Consider the following 15,599-nt stretch of genomic DNA (forward strand, 5'->3'; position numbering starts at 1 on the left):
CCACACTCTTGTTATTGATCCTTCCAGCCCAGGGTTACTGTCTCAACTCCAATGTAGTCCTTCTCCTTTTGCCTGAGCACTGCCCCTTGCCCAGCCCCCTTGAAGACGCCCAGTGCTCACCCCCGCTGCAGTGCTGTGCTACTAAATAAGTGTCCATATTCTTTGGAGAACCTGTTACTTAGGTTGCATGGATTCTGTTCAATTTTAGGGGGGGCTACTAGGAATTGAACTCAGGGGCACTTGACCACTGAGCCCAACCCCTATTTATTTATTTTTTTAATTTGTTTTTTAAAATTTTGAGACAGGGTCTTGCTGAGTTGCGGAGGTTGGTCCTCCTGCCTCAGCCTCCAGAGTTTCTGGATTGTAGGGATGTACCACTGCCCTGGCTTCCATTCAGTTTTTAAAAGGATTTTCTCTTGGGCGTGTGGAGCAACAGTGCAGCCACCCGGGGAACTCACAGCCCCAACTGCCAGCTGCAGGGTTCTGTGACCTGCTCTGCTGCCCTCGCCCGCTCTGGAGCCATGATGCCCGTGGTGGCAGGGTGAGGATTGAGGGAGTCCCCCTGCACTGTGGGTGGGAAGAGCTCCAACGGGTCCCTCCCACATTGTAGGCACGGCCCTGCTGGTGCCTTCCCGGCAGAGCAGAGAGGGAGATGGTGGTGTGCACACTGCTGGGCTGGGGGCCAGACAGGAGAGGGCCTGGCTCCTGATGGCCACAATGGACCACACCACCTCCAGACACTGCATGGTGAGCGTGGCCCTGGACGCTCCACGGACTGTCCCAGGTGGAGATGACCTCTTCCAGATCCTGGGAACTTCCAGAATGTAGCCTTCTTCACCCACTGGAATCTCAGTCTGACCCAAACCCCAGCAGGTTAGAGGGGCTCTTCCATGAGGGCCTTTGGCAGAACAATCCAGGGAGGTGGGGGACAGAGTTCCAGCCCACAGTCCGTGGCTGCCCCTCCTCCCTTAGGCAGAGCCCACTTTTCCTGGGGTCTAGACGGTAGGCTCTGATCAGCTAAGATGGTGGTTCTCCTAGCAAATGACGGCTCGGCATGGGGCCTGCCAGCCAGTGCTGGTCAGTGAGCTGTGAGGGACAGCTACGAAGGAAGGACTTCCAGGCAGGTAGAAAGTCAGAGGCAAGATGGCCTCCCTTCTGCTGCTAGTGGTTGGGTCTGCAGGGGACACCCAAGCATGCCAGAGGAAAGGACAAAGTCCCTTCAAGATGCCACCAAAGCTGGGCATCTTGTAATCCCAGCTCCTCAGGAGGCTAAGGCAGTAGAATCACAAGTTCCAGGTCAGCCTGGGTGACTTGGTGAGACCCTGTCTCAAAATAAAAAATAAAAAGGGCTGGAGATGTGGCTCAGTGGTAGAGCACTTGCCTAGCATGTGGAGAAGGAAGGAAGGGAGGAAGGAAGGACAAGGGGCCAAGCTGGTCAGACCGGAACTGCCCTTCCTGGGGAAAGGCTGTGCACTCTCCCCATCACGTAAGGCAGTTGTACCGGATTTCTTCCACCTGCAGCTGAAACTGCCTGGGCTAAAGGAGGTGCAGGGAGCCCCAGTCCATAGTGATGGGGGTGGAGCTTCCTGACGAGGGCGTGTTAGCTTTCTGCCGCTGTAATAAATACCCAAGATCGCCAATTTGTAAAAAGAAAAGGTCGATTCTGGCTCACAGTTTTGGAGGTTTTCATCTGTGACTGGCCATGGCGGCATGAAGTCGGTCACCTTATGGCCATGAAGCAAAAGAAAAAAGGAAGAGACCAGGGTCCACTATCCAACTTTGGGGCACCCAGTGACCTCACAACTGTCCATGAGGCCCTGCCTTTCAAGGTTCACTCCCGGCCAGCAGGGCCACACTAGGGACCGAGCCTTTGCCACAGAGGCCTCTGGGGGACACCTAGGATCCAAACGAGAACGTGCGGTGTCCCACGCAGGGGTGCAGGCAGGCACACTTTTCAAGCAGGTGTCAGTCGCCGCCTGGTCTTTGCTCCTGGAGACGCTCTTGTTCCCGGCACGTGCTCAGAGAGAGGGCGTTTCCTGTCTCTGTTTGACATCGCTGGATTGGTCGGTGCCTTGCCCACCTGAGAATGTGGTCATGGACTTGAACCTTCCCTGCAGATGCCTTCAGCTTGGTTCGAAACAAGACAGAATGTCAGAATCCACCACACAGTGAGCTTCAGACTTCCCAAAAGTCCCTGGAGGCCCCAGATCCCTGAGCAGGGCCACGTCCCCCTTCCCCGAGGGTCCCTTGGGGAGGAGGAACCCAGAGAAATATGAGGTATGAGGGGTGGGGGCTCGGAGCCCTGGGGGGAGGACGGGGGTGCTGCCGTCCTGCGGGAAGCAGAGTGACGGCCAGCGCCTAGCTGTGGCCTCAGGCCCAGCTTCACCTGGTGCCATGAGACTGAGCGTCTTGGCAAAGGGAAGAGTGAGTCGAGGAACCAGAAGGAGGCCCCGCGGCACCCACGGCTGCTGCACAAGCACCTTGTCACGCGGGGACCTCGGCCCCCCCAGGCGCCCAGCTCCAGTGCCAGAGTGGGGTGCGTGCTAGGAGGGCACGACCACACGGGCTCGGTGGAGGCCGTCTCCTCGGGCAGGCTGAGATCCGAGACTCCGTTTCCCTCTGCCCACCGTCGTCGCCGGAAGCGCTTGGTCACGGTTCCCCCAGGGAGGGGATCCCACGCTGGAACTCAAAGCCCCAGACACTGGACGCCTCCAGCACACGCCAGCCACACGCTGCTCCCTGGGACTCCAGGTTCACCGGCTGCCCAGCCCAGCGGCAGCTCTGCGCTTCCAGTGGAGGTTTATAAAGATTTAATAGCTGAGGCCTGTAATGAGCGCTCAGGTTATTAAGATCTCATTTCTCTTTGAAAACCTCTCATGAAGTATTCTCTTACGTAATTAAAGCTAAATTCCACCTATCAAAATAAATGAAAAGGCTCTTTGGCTCTGGTGTCCTTGAGTGACTCTTTGGGGCCACGGGCTCTTGTGCTGTCACCAGGTTGACTTAAATGTCCTGGGCTTTCTAAGTGCATTTTCTTCTTCTCTCAGGCCAGCGCTGTTCCTAGCTACACTGGTCGAGCTACTGACCTTCCTGATATATCATCAACCTGCTAATACACAGGCAGGTTAAGAAACAATCATGTGGACATCAGATGTTGACCCCCCCTCAGACGATCCCAAAATAAGGACTTATGTATATTCTGAGAATGCAACTTTATCTATACTTAGGATGTGGTGTCCAGTCTCATCGAAGGACAGTGAGCTCATCGCCTCTGAAAGTCTGAGCTTGGAACATCTGATTTTTTTTTTTTTTTTTTTTTTTTTTGGTGCTAGGATGGAACACAGGGCCTTGTGCATGGTAGGCAAACGCCTACCACTGAGCCCCCAGCCCTTTTTATTTTTTACTTTGAGGGTCTCACCAAGTTGCCCAGGTGTCTGGGAACTTGGGACCCTCCTGCCTCAGCCTCCCACGTAGCTGGGATTACACGTGTGCGCAATGGGGTCCAGCTGAAGGAATGTCCGTGGGCATCTCTTGGTGTCAGGACCTCTGGGTGGACTCTTTGTGACCATTGCTCTCTCACAATGAGTGTGGAGGCGTCCGGGGGTGAGGCTGCTGTGATGTACAACAGAAAGACCAAGCAGGCTGAACCAACTCAATGCCATTTTTCTGCACATTCTGGGTCAGAGAGCTTGTTTTCCCTGCACTTGGGGTGTTTGGCTCTGAACTTTCCTAGTAAGAGTCTTATTCACACACCACACTCTTGAGTGTGTGAATTCCGACTTACCAGTGTCCTGGGGGCCAGTGTAGGGACCTCACTGATAAATGTGCATGAACACAATCCTAGTTGTGCAGTTAGAGGAGCAAATGTGTTGGATGCTTCCAAGGCGGAGCAGGATGAGGACTGCAAAGTTCTCCTAGGGCAGCTCTGAGAGGTTACGCAGTGGGTGCACTATGCAAGGGTCTGCTGTTTTTGACGTAGACATCTTAGAGCTGTGCACAGTAAAGGGAAGTGTTCTAACTAGTATATTAGGACCACTTTCTGTCACATGAAGCAAAGTGCCATGAGAAGAGATGCCCCCATTTTTTTTTTTTTTTTTTTTTTTTTTTTTTTGTGGTGCTGGGGATTGAACCCAGGGCCTTGTGCTTACAAGGCAACCACTTTACCACCTGAGCTATCTCCCCAGCCCAAGATGCCCCTTTCTAATTCAAACCTAGGGGCCTTGAGGGCCATCAGGAGACTGCAGGTGACCTCAAACAAAGCCATTTCTCTGGAGTGCAGGGCCCGGAATCCTCCGGCAGCAGGTGGGTTGCTTCTGGGAAGTTAGGCGAGGCTGGGCTGGAGACAGGCAGCATCTGGGAAGGGCCAGGGAGGGGCGCCCTGAGGCCGGGTAGGAGGTTGTTGCTGGACCAGTGAGGGAACCAGTGGGCTGTAGGGCTCCTCGGTGGGCTGGGGCTGGGCCCTGGTTGGCCAGGGAACCAGGGGAAGTGACTGGCGGGAGCTCCAGGTCTGGGAGGAAGTCACTGTGTGGCCCAGGCGGTCCCTCTCGGAGGCTCCCAGGCTGCTGTCACCTCCTGCCTGTGAGTGGCTGCGGCCACATGGAGGGCCCTGGCCCTGAGGACTAGAGAGGCGCCCACCAGACTCAGTTATGCCCCAAGAGAAGGAATGACTCAGCCGTCGGTCAGGGCTGCTGGGAGGACAGTCTTAGGACGCATCGTGATGAGCACAGCATTTTTGTCTGTGGGTCTCAATAAAGTTGTTTTTATTTTCAGTTGGAAAAGCAACTAGAAATGCTCGTATTTCCTGTGTAGGCTCTGGGCTAACAGAGTACCCCCTGCCTCTGCCGCCGTGGGACCACTAAGTGTGCCTCCTTGCCTCCCTCCCAGCCTGGAAGGACCCCAGGGCACACTGAACAGATCCAGAGAGGCTGTGCGCGGTCCTGAGGGAGAAAGGGGGAGCGATGTATCCGAAAAGAACGGCTGTCTGTCCAGCTAATGCCAATGACCCTGCAACCCTCCCTCTCAGGCCCTCTGGATGTGCCCTTGATCATCTTGATCCCCACTACAGTCTGTGGAGAGGGGAATTTTCTTCGTCTCTGTTTTAGAGAACACTGAAGCCCAGAGAGGGAAAGTAACATGTCTAGGTCACACAGCTCCTAAGCCGTGGGGCTGGGATTGGGCCCTGCCACGGCCTGGCTTCCCTGCCCTCACCAGAGCATGCTGCTCCAGGGCACCACAGGACTTGTGAGCACACAGTGAGGTACAGATGCTTTCTGCTGGACTCACCTGTGTTCTTAACCTTGCAACTTGCTGTAGGGGCCTTGGAGCCCCCAGAGACCCCCCATCTCTCCCTGGCCCAGTCAATTCCTCTCCACAGCCAGGCCTGATGGAGCACCAGCTGGTCCTCACAGGCCTGCAGGTCAGGTGGTGAGCTCTGTGGCCACTTCTGCATCCTGGTGACAGGAGGCCCTGCGCAGCTCTGCTCAGGCAGGGCAGGGCTCCCTGCAGGGCCCATGTGGCCTGCTCCTGGCTTTTCCTAATGGCAGTGTTTCTAACGCACTGTTCCCTTTACAACTTTATCATTAGCTGGCATTCTCCGTCAAGGAGGAGCTTTGTCTTCGCTCCATCTTTTTCCCAGGGTGCATGCTAGGTAAGCACTCTGCCCCTGAGCCCCAGCCCCAGCCCCTGGGTTTTATTTTAGAAGATGTTATTGACCTTGAACTTCTCGGGGCCTCTTGCACCTGCAGATCCTCCTATCACACAGGTCGTGGGCATCTGATCACTGTCACTTTTCCCAGAGGCTGTGATGCTGAAGACCACCCAGGGCCAGGCCCCCAAGACTCAAGCCTGGCCCACCCTCTGTGTCCCTGTCCCACACCCTGATTTCTGCACAGCCATGGTGGACAGTGCTGTCCAGGACCAGATCTTGTGTGCGCCCATGAGAGGCCCACATGAGGTGCTCTGGCCCTAGGGTTCCAGGCTTCTCCAAAGCCAGGAAGGACCCCCTTGAGCATGGAGTTTGGGGAGCATCACCCCAGGCCATCCTCACTCCCTTGGTCAGGAGCCACTGGCAGGGCCCAGGCTTGCTGCCCTTGCATGGGATGTCCTGAGATGCCCATGCAAGGTTCCTCAGGATCCCCCGCGGGGTGGAGCTCCAGGTGCCCGCAAGCCACATCCTGTCGCCACTGGTGGAATCACGCTCTCAGGAGTGGCTCTGTCTCCATAGGGATCACTGGCGTGACTGCTGCTGACTTGCTGATGACTATTTGCTGACTCTGGGTTTGCACAGCCACGGATATTCAGATATCTCAAAATATGCTCCCTGCTGTTTCCTGGCTAATGCCAGCAATGCCAGAACACTCTGCCTGTGCGTGCACGGAGCCCCACTATCTCCCCGAGCCAGCCGGATAATGGACTAGAGAGGGCCCTGCCCCCACTCCGCTGCAAAAACACAGAACGGTGAGCCGGAAAGACTTCACCGGGCCGGAGGGTAGGCAGTGCACAGATGTCAGCAAACAGAACATTTAGAAGGCCAAGACCCCACCCCACACAGGCGCCACTGAGGCAGCAGGACAGGTATGCACATGTGGCCACACCACCTGTCTTCCCCTCCCCCAGGTCCAGCCTCTGGGATTAGCTCCTGGGCTGTGTGGCCTGGGTAGCCTCAATCCACCCTGAAACACTAGCACACCTGGAAGACAGCAAGACAGGAGACATGAGCTGCCCGACACAGTGCCTGGCTACTGCTGCCCACGGCACGGGGTGCCTGGTGGGGCGCACCACAGGGGTGGCAGGGGGCACAGGGACACACGTGGCTCCTGTGCAGGGGCCTGCGATGCTCTTGCTGATTCCTGGGGCTAGGAGCTCTCCGTACTGCAGCCCCCAAGGGAGGCCTGGACCAGATGGGCACTGAGCCCGATGCTGGGGAGGGGAGCGGTGGCTGAGTGCGGGGCTGGGACCACAGGGCCAGATTCCTTGGCAGGAAGTCCCCAGACTGCTCTGGGCCTGGGACAGCCACAGGAACAGCGCTGGGGAGGGGCGGCCTGCAGGGCCCAGGGAGACTGGGACAGGCTGGGAGGAGTGTTTACAGCAGTCCCGGAGTCAGAGGTGCCAAAAATAGAGGGGTCTGGCCCCGACAACTCACTCCACCTGGTCCCCTAGCAGGTGGTGGGACAGGAATAGGCAGCCAGACCCCAGAGGGGTGGGTGCCAGATGCCCCCTCTTCTGGGAGCCTCCCGAGGAGGGGAGCGGAGGTTGGGCTGGGCAGAGGACTCCGTCAGGATCCTGAAACTGAGCTGCAGGTAGAATGAGGGAGAACTGGGTCAGGCCACCTCTGGGGACCTCAGGATGATCAAGGGAGAGGCCACACTGGTTTAAGGACCAACCCAAGTCCCAGCAGCCCCAGCACAGTCTTAGCCTCCAAAGCCAGAGTGAGGGTTTGGTCCATTCGTGGGTCCTCACAGGCAGCCTGCCCCACAGGTCTGACCTTGGAGAGCCAGGCAGTGGGCGCTGCGGAGAGCCGGCGGCCACTCCTGTCCCATAACTCAGGGCTTACTAGAGGACCAGGTCGCCTGTGGCCCATGTCCCCAGGGCAGGGATTGGGGAAGGAAGGCAAGCTGGGCCATGCGCTGGGGAGGCTGGGCACAAGCATTCCAGTCCTGAGCAAAGAGTGGAAGCCAGGGCCTGGGGCAGGCAGGCTCACCAGTGCCCCCAGCTGACCAGCACGGACCACTGCCTGCTAGACCTTCAATCCCAAGCTTCTTGGAAGTGACATGCTTTGCAGGCTAAAAAAGTTCTGTCGCCAAAATACAGCCAGCAGGGCGCCAGACATCCGGGGAGAAGCCTGCCACACTCTTGGACATCCAGCTCATGTTTTCAAAATACCGCGCCTCGTGACCGCTCCCAGCACAGCCAGAGGAGCCCAGGCTTTGCGCTGTCATCTGTTTTATCAGTAAGCAAGAGTGGCCAACTCCAGAGCCTGGAGTCAGGCCCCACAGGGCCAGGGACCTCGGGGCACAGGTGGGCAGCCTGGGCCGGGGCTGTGCCAGGAGGTGCAAACGTGGGGAAAAGAACCTAACATGACCTTTGGAGAAGATGGTGAAATGACCAGAAGACTAATTTGGGGTTCGAATGTATGACCAAAGTCCAACCAATCCTGTCCCCAGCAAGCTGTTCTCCCTCAGTGCCACCAAGGACATCAGCTCCCAAGCTGGGGACCCGCAGAGGAGAAGCTCGACTGGCAAGCACACAGTGAACATGGGACCCTCTCTGAAGCTCTGTGCCCTCACTTGCAAAATCCTCACCTCCTGGCAGGGCTGGGCAGACTGTTGCCTACCACATCCCCAGGGCCACTGCCCAGTCTCAACCCACCGGTCAGGCCCTCCCACCCTCCCCCACTGGTGTCCCTGCCCTGCTGCAGACCTTCTGAGCAAAGGCAAGAGCCTGGCCAACTCTGCCTTGGGGCCCTGAGCTAGCTTTCCTTCCCAGCACCGAGGGCAGCTCAGCTGCTGTCCTTCAGTGTCTGTCGGGGGTGAGGGCTGGGGTATGGCAGCAGCCCATCCTTCAGGGGCCCTTGCTCCGCTCACTGTCACCCCGCCTCCCAACACCTCGACGGGTGGCAGGTGGACCTTCTCACCAGCAGGGCCCGAGTGCCTCCCTGTGAGGCTGTCAGCCCAGCCTCATGGGAGCCCAGCCCCTTCCCTGAATCCTCTACCCTCATGTGCCACCAGCACAAGGCAGGCCCTGGGGCTTCTGAGGTCCTGGAACCTTCTAGAGAGCCCAGGTCTCTCCACCCCAGCTGGGCTCCTGGGGCAAGTGTAGCTCCACGACTACCCAGGGACCCTGAGGCATCCAGTGTGTCCACCTTCTCCTGCGGCCTCTAGCCCCAGGCCTCAGCCCCTCACGGAAGCGCTTCTCTGTGGACTCAGAAGCACAGGTCACAAACATTCAGGGCTGAGCAGGGACCAGAGATGCCAGCAGAAGACAGAGGACTGCATGGGAACACAGAGAACTCGGAGATCAGCCAGAGTGAGGGCAGGGGTAGGAGGGGCAGCCGTCTCAGTAGGTGAGTGGACTGAGGGCCAGGACAGATTTGTCCCCTGAAGGTCCAGAGGCCCCCTTCCTTCTCAAGAAGGCCGAGCAGTAATGTCCCAAATGTCCCTGGGTGCCCCCCAGACCCTAACCACCTGTTTGGCCACTCTGGTACTTGATGAGCCCAGCCAGTCTGGAGACACTCATTCTCAGGCAGACAGTTCCTGGGCGCCTATGTCACCTCCTTGTAGGAACTGCCCCAAAAGCCAGTCCAGGGAAAGGTAGGGAACAGTATCTTCCATTGACACCAGACTGGGCAGGGCCCTAAGATGCCTGCCCTGCTAGTCTCCAGAGAGGTCCCCAGGCAGAACAGTCCACCCAGATGAAGTGTGCGAGGCGAAGCTGAGGCCCTGCCTCCTGCTGACCATAGCCCCAGGGCACAGTCACCACCAGGCCTTCCCTGCAGTGGCCCAAGGGGGCCCCCGATGACCCTGGCAGGTGGACTTGAGCACAGGGCCAAGCCTGCTGCCACCCTCCAAATCCTTGTTGGGCTGTTTCCCCACTTTCCCTGGACACCTTCACCTCTGTCCTGTCCACCCTGAGTCTGACCAGCCTTGCTGATCCAGGGCTTCTGCAAGCTGCAGGCCTTGTAGCCACCTGACAACAGGGATGTCCCTTTCTCCTGCACCCCAAAGCACTGGCAGCTCCAGAGATGGAGGGGCCTCAGAGGCCTGGGAGGCCCTGCCCCTGGTCCTGATGATGTTCAGCAGTGTGGGGGTGGTCCTGTGCAGTAGACCCTCCAGGGCCTGGAGTCGCCTGGGCCTGGATTCAAATCCTGCCTTTGGCACATTCTTGCTGCAGAATCTGGAACCGGCACTGAACTTCTCCCAGCCCCTGTCTCATTAGCAAGTGGGACAAACGCCAGCAGTTGGAAGGATGGATTTCGTGACGTGACTCACATATGCTGCCACTGTCAGGCTCAGCAGCGAACTCGGGAATGAACCAAGCAGGGGCCTTGAGGACCGGAGAAATGCCGTCTGTTGTCCGGGCCCTGGTGGCAGTGGTGAAGCACGTGTCCAGCCTCAGAGGCAGGGCTGTGCGGGCTGCTGTGTGCGTCCAGCAGCAAGGAGGCCACTGAGATTCTAGGCTCCAGGTGGCATGCTGTGCCAGCAGAGGGTCACCTGGTGGGGCACTGGTGCCCTCTCAGATATTCCGTGGGCTTCCCAACTCCTGTCCTGTCAAGGATTTATTGACCTAGCTGTTGTGTCAACTCTGAATGGCCGGTACGTCTCCACAACGACTTTGGAGTGGCTCCTTCCTCCCATTCTGCCGTTCTTGCTCCAGGTACTGCCAGCTGCTTGTGAACACATGCACATCCCTGCCCAGCCGACCCTGTCATCATGGTGCACCGTCCCTCTGTCTCTAGTGACTCGTTTGGCCTGGAGGCCTGTTTGGTGCCCTGTGCTTGTAAGGCAAGCACTTTACCAACTGAGATATCTCCCCAGCCCTGTGTGTAACTCTTCTATACTTCCACTCTCAACCTGTTCTGTCTGCGCCTTTGCATCTGAGGTTGTCCCTCTGGGTCTCAGACAGCTGCACTGGGCCTTCTCACTGCTTTTGCAGTGCTGGGGATGGAGCCCAGGGCCTTGTGGGTGCAAGACAAGAGCCCTGCCGCTGGGCTCCACCCGAGCTCCTGGACTTGGCTCTTCAAAAAATGTGATTTTAACGATCTTTACCTTTGAGTGGGAGTGTTTATCCCACCTGCATGGGCCTCTTGGAAGGAGGTCAGGTGACAGACCAGCACTTGGCCCATTCGGCCCATCCCCCAGCCTCCACACCCCTGTCCTGCCTTCTCTTGTATTCACACGACTTTTTAGCATTCCATCATTTTCCCATTGTGTTTTCAGTGACGGCTGCAGAGATTAAAACCTGCATTTGCACTGACCCCAGTTTGCTCAGGACGGGTCCTGAATGACCTAAGTGACACTAAGGTGCACCTTCACCGAACAGGAGCCCAGTGCTAGTGCCACCTGTTACATCTACTTGTCTTAAACATATAGGCATCATCATTAAAAAAATATTTTTAGTTGTAGATGGACACAGTACTGTTATTTTATATATTTATTTTTTATGTGGAACTGAGGACCGAACCCAGTGCCTCACACATGCTAGGCAAGCACTCTGCCACTGAGCCCGAGCCCCAGCCCGGCATCGTCACTTGTTTAAAGAGTGGTGCTTTTAAAGAAGCAAAGAAACAGAACGTGGAATAAAAAAAATATATATCACCTGCTGTGATCAGCTCAGGGCCTCTCATCTTCCAACCCACCCTTTTTGTCCTGCTTTGGGATGCTGAGGCTGGACCTGGCAGACTTTCCTGCTTTGCTGCTGGGCCATGCTAGGCTTTGTCAGCAGAGGGCGCTAGAGGGACACTGCGAGGCCCACTCAAGGAAGGGGCTCGGCTTCCTGGCTCCCAGGGCACAGCGGCCAGAGGCCTGCTGAGGCTCAGTGTCCCAGAGTCTCCCAGCCTCCCAGGGGGCCACTTCCTGTGAACCAGCTTCAGCCAGCACCTCTGTCATGCCTTCGTCACCAGGCCGGGTGCTCCCAGGACAGCCTGCACCCCCCACGGAGCCTGAATCTCAGCCTGGAGGTGGGGGGCACCCTCTTCTGGTAGACATCCCCCGGGCCCGGCCTCCCTGAGCACCAGACGTAGCAAGGGTCCTGCATTTGCTGTTGCTGTGATCCTCAAAGTTCTCCTTTACCCATCTTGGGAGTTTGAAATCCTGTGTTAAAATCCGCCTGTTCAAATAAGGAGAGTAGTTTCTGTCCTTGGTGGTCTAGTCTTTCCACTTACCCACACACCAGGCCTGCTGCTCTCCACCCCACCTGGGGATGCGAGGTGCCAGCGGGGCCCAGCGACTCCTTTCAGCGTCTCAGGTGCTAAGGGCCTGCTGGTGACGCACTCTCTCCACTTTGTCTTCATTCTGAAGAGGGTTTCCCTGGGCTCGAACTCTGGCTTATGGGTTTTTAATATCAGCTCTTTGAACAGGTTCTGTTGGGAGCCAGCTGCTGACAGCATAGCTGTGCCCTCGGGACCCCCGCCGTGTCCCTCCGCAGGTGAGTTTCCACCATGGCCTCCAGCAGCTGGACCAGGATGGACCTGCAGTCCTGCTCTGGGTTCACTGGGATTCTTGGGTGCATGATTTGACATTTTCCACCAAATTTGGGGTGGTTTTCACCACCATTTCTTGAGCTATCTTCCCTGCCCCTTTCCCCGTGTCTTCTTCCGAGACAACATGTACTCCAGATGGACACCTCAGGTTGTTCTGCCTTTTTGGGGGGTACCAGGTTTGCACTCCGGGTGCTCTGCCACTGAGTCACATCCTCAACACTTTTTTTTTTTTTAAACAGGGTCTTGCTAAGTTGCCCAGGTGGCCTTGACCCTGCAATCCTCTGCCTCAGACTCCCTGGTAGCTGGGATCACAGGTGTGAGTCACCAGGCCCAGCTATTCTACTTTCTTTGAGGCTGTTTATTTTCTTCAGTCTCTTTCTCTCTTTTTTATTTTTATTTTTTGTGGTACCAGGGACTGAACCCTGGCTGCTCTTTTCTCTATTTTTTTGGGACAGCCCTGCTAAGTTGCAGAGCCTGGCCTCACATCTGTGACCCTCCCATCTCAGCCTCCCGAGTAGCTGGATGACAGGCATGAGCCACTGAGCCCAGCTGTTCCCTTGCTTCTGAGGACTCGCCCCTACATCCGCTGCATCTCCACAGCACCAGGCTCTCCTCTGATGCTTCGCCCAAGTCCAGCCCCAAGCTGGGCATAGCTGGGTCACTCAGTTGAAAGCAGTGAGCCCACAGATCTCTCCCAGCACACTGCCTTCCTAGAGCAGATCCCTCTGCTTTCCTGCTGGACATTGCAGATCTGTGACAGGGGCTCAACTGCGGTCAGTGGGTGTCTGGGCAGTTTCCACCCATGCCTCCTGTGGTCCCCTCACTTCCAGCTCCTTCAAGATGACAGGGGCAAGTGGCCCTGCAGCTGTCTCCAGGCAGGCTGGGGGCGCTGAGCAGCTCTGGAGCTCTCGGTCCTTCCCTCCAGCTGTGGCTCTCCCGGGTGGGCTCCTCCGTCCTCTCTCTGCCTTCGGGTGCTTTCCGCAGCTTCCAATATTGCTGGGGTGTTTGCTTCAGCATTTGATTCTGACCTGATCACTGCTATCGGCGGAAGGGACTTCCTGGTCACTCACCACTGTTCCCAGAAATCTCCAGTCCTCAACACTATTTTTTTAACGTATTTTTCTAGTTGTCAATGGACCTTTATTTTATTTCCATGTGGTGCTGGGGATGGAACCCAGGGCGTCACGCATGCTAGGCACGCGCTCTGCCGCTGAGCCCTGCCCCGCCCCTCAATACCATTTTGTTACGCGGTAAGATACTCCTGTGCACAGTGTGCAGCCTTGACCACCACGCACGTTCTCACCGCGCAGCCGCCGCGGGACCCGGGACCCCCAGCGTCTCCCCGCAGTGAAATTCCGCACCCATGAGCGCCATTCCCCGCCCCAGCCCGACAGCCGCGCTGCGGGTGTCTGTCTTTCCGCCCCTGGCTTATTCTGTTCAGCATAATGTGCTATCCAAGCTGTCGCAGGTGCAGGCTTGCTTTCTGCGGCAGGAGGATCCTCGGTTGCACGGCTGCGCGCACGGTCGTCATTCAGCTGGTGCGCATGCTGTTCCCGGCCCTCGGCCCCTGAGGGGCGCCTCCGTGGGGCTCTTGCTTCCCATTCTCCTGGGGATGTGCCCCGCGTGGAGCGGCTGGGCCACGTGCCAACTCCGTTTTTAATGTCCTGAGGACTGCGTTCCTTTTTAGTAAGCCCCCTTTCTACTGGAATGGCCAGTTGGTTTCCATCACGCGCAGAAACTAGTGCTCACCTCAGGCTCCATCCTGCAGCGGGCTCTGCTCCCCGGGCGGCAGGCCAAGCACCGTGGACTGCCAGCCCCCAGAAAGGCAGAGCCAAAGCCAAGGCTTCAGCCGACTCCTCCTCCTTGGGAGTAAAAAGAAGCACACTGCTAAACCAGCGGCCTGGGCAGACCTAGGGGTTCATCTCACGTTCAGAGAGGCTGCGGGCCGCTGCTGCAGGTCCAGGGAGCACAGAGGGCCAGGAGGGAGAAGGATCAGCTGAGGGTTACACCCCAGGTCACTGCCACCCACTGCAGTCCCGGGTTGCACACAGTGGGTGCAAAGCAGATCAATGCAGGGGCAATGGGGTGCCCTGGGACCAGAGGCAGGAAGCCCCAGTCCAGGCAGGAGCTTACCGCCAGCAGCAGGAGCCCAGAGCAGCTGCAGCAGACCAGGAGTCATGACCACAGGCACAGATGGCAGGGCAGCAGGCAGGCCTGGCCCCAGGAGCTCAGCAGGCCCCAGGCTACTTCTAGTCTGGACGTCCAGGCACTGACCCTGGGGAGACAGGCTGCAGGACAAGCAGCTCCAGGCCAGCTAAGTCACAGTGGAGGGGCAGGGTGATTTCCCTGTTCCCGCTTGGGGGCCTGTTTGTCCACCACACACACACCTCGCCTGGGTCTTGGCCTGTGCCCACTGCAGCACTGTTGCAAAGTGACCCCTGGTTGTGCTCTAGAGAAGAGGGCCTCAGGACCCATGAGGGAAAGTCCGTCTGCTCAGGGCAGGCCTGGGCATGTGGTTCCTCACCTCACTGCTCCCTGCATGTTGGCGGGCAGCCAGAGGAAGAAGGGAAGGGGGCTGGCATTCCCCACTGCAGTGCTGGGGTTCCTGACTCCTGGGGAAACTGAGGCTGTTGGTCGCTCTAGGTAGAGTGACCCTTCAGATGGTGGGTGCAGGGATTAGAAAAGCAGGAAGTCACACAGACCCCATCACCCTGAGCTTGGCCAGGGCCTGAGAGAGACTCAGCCCACACGCCCCTCCACAGTGGGCACAGGGGCGGACCTGGCCTTCCCCAAAGACAGGATGGGATCCAGACACACACCCTTCCTGGTCATAAAAAGGTCCCTCGCAGCAGCACTAGAGAGACTGGCAGGCTGGCAGCCTGTGTCACGCTCTGAGCACCAGTGGCTTCACCTTCCCTCCGCTCCTGAGCTGGCCCCTGGTGTGCTTCCCTCTGGCACCTGAGGCAGGAGGTCAGGGCCAGCTCCACACACCTCTGCACCGACGACTCTGCTGCCTGGACACAGTCGGGCGATGACCCCCTGCTCCTGCTGGCATGCTGAGGGGCAGCAGGAGCTGGTCTTGCTGACCTGTCGGCGGTGACCCACTTGCTCTGAGCCACTGGACCTGGTGTGGACAACTCCTCCCCCTCTGGACCAAAGTCCAGGTCTCGTGAGAGGAGAGGCAGCACCCTGGTCTGGGGGGAGGCACTGCAGCAGACATCCCCCTACCAGCAGGCCCTGATGGCAGCTCTTGGCCCAGGTCCCCAGGCCCAATCCTATCTCCCTGCGGCTGTTCTCCCATTGTCCCATACAGACCCAACATGGGCACTGCCCCCTTCCTGGGCCGCTGCTCTCAGACAGGCTGGGGTGCCAGGCTGTGTGCAGCACACTAGTGCTGGACCCT

This window comes from Sciurus vulgaris, assembly GCF_902686455.1.
Source record: "Sciurus vulgaris genome assembly, chromosome: 2".
NCBI classification, from domain to species: Eukaryota; Metazoa; Chordata; class Mammalia; order Rodentia; family Sciuridae; genus Sciurus; species Sciurus vulgaris.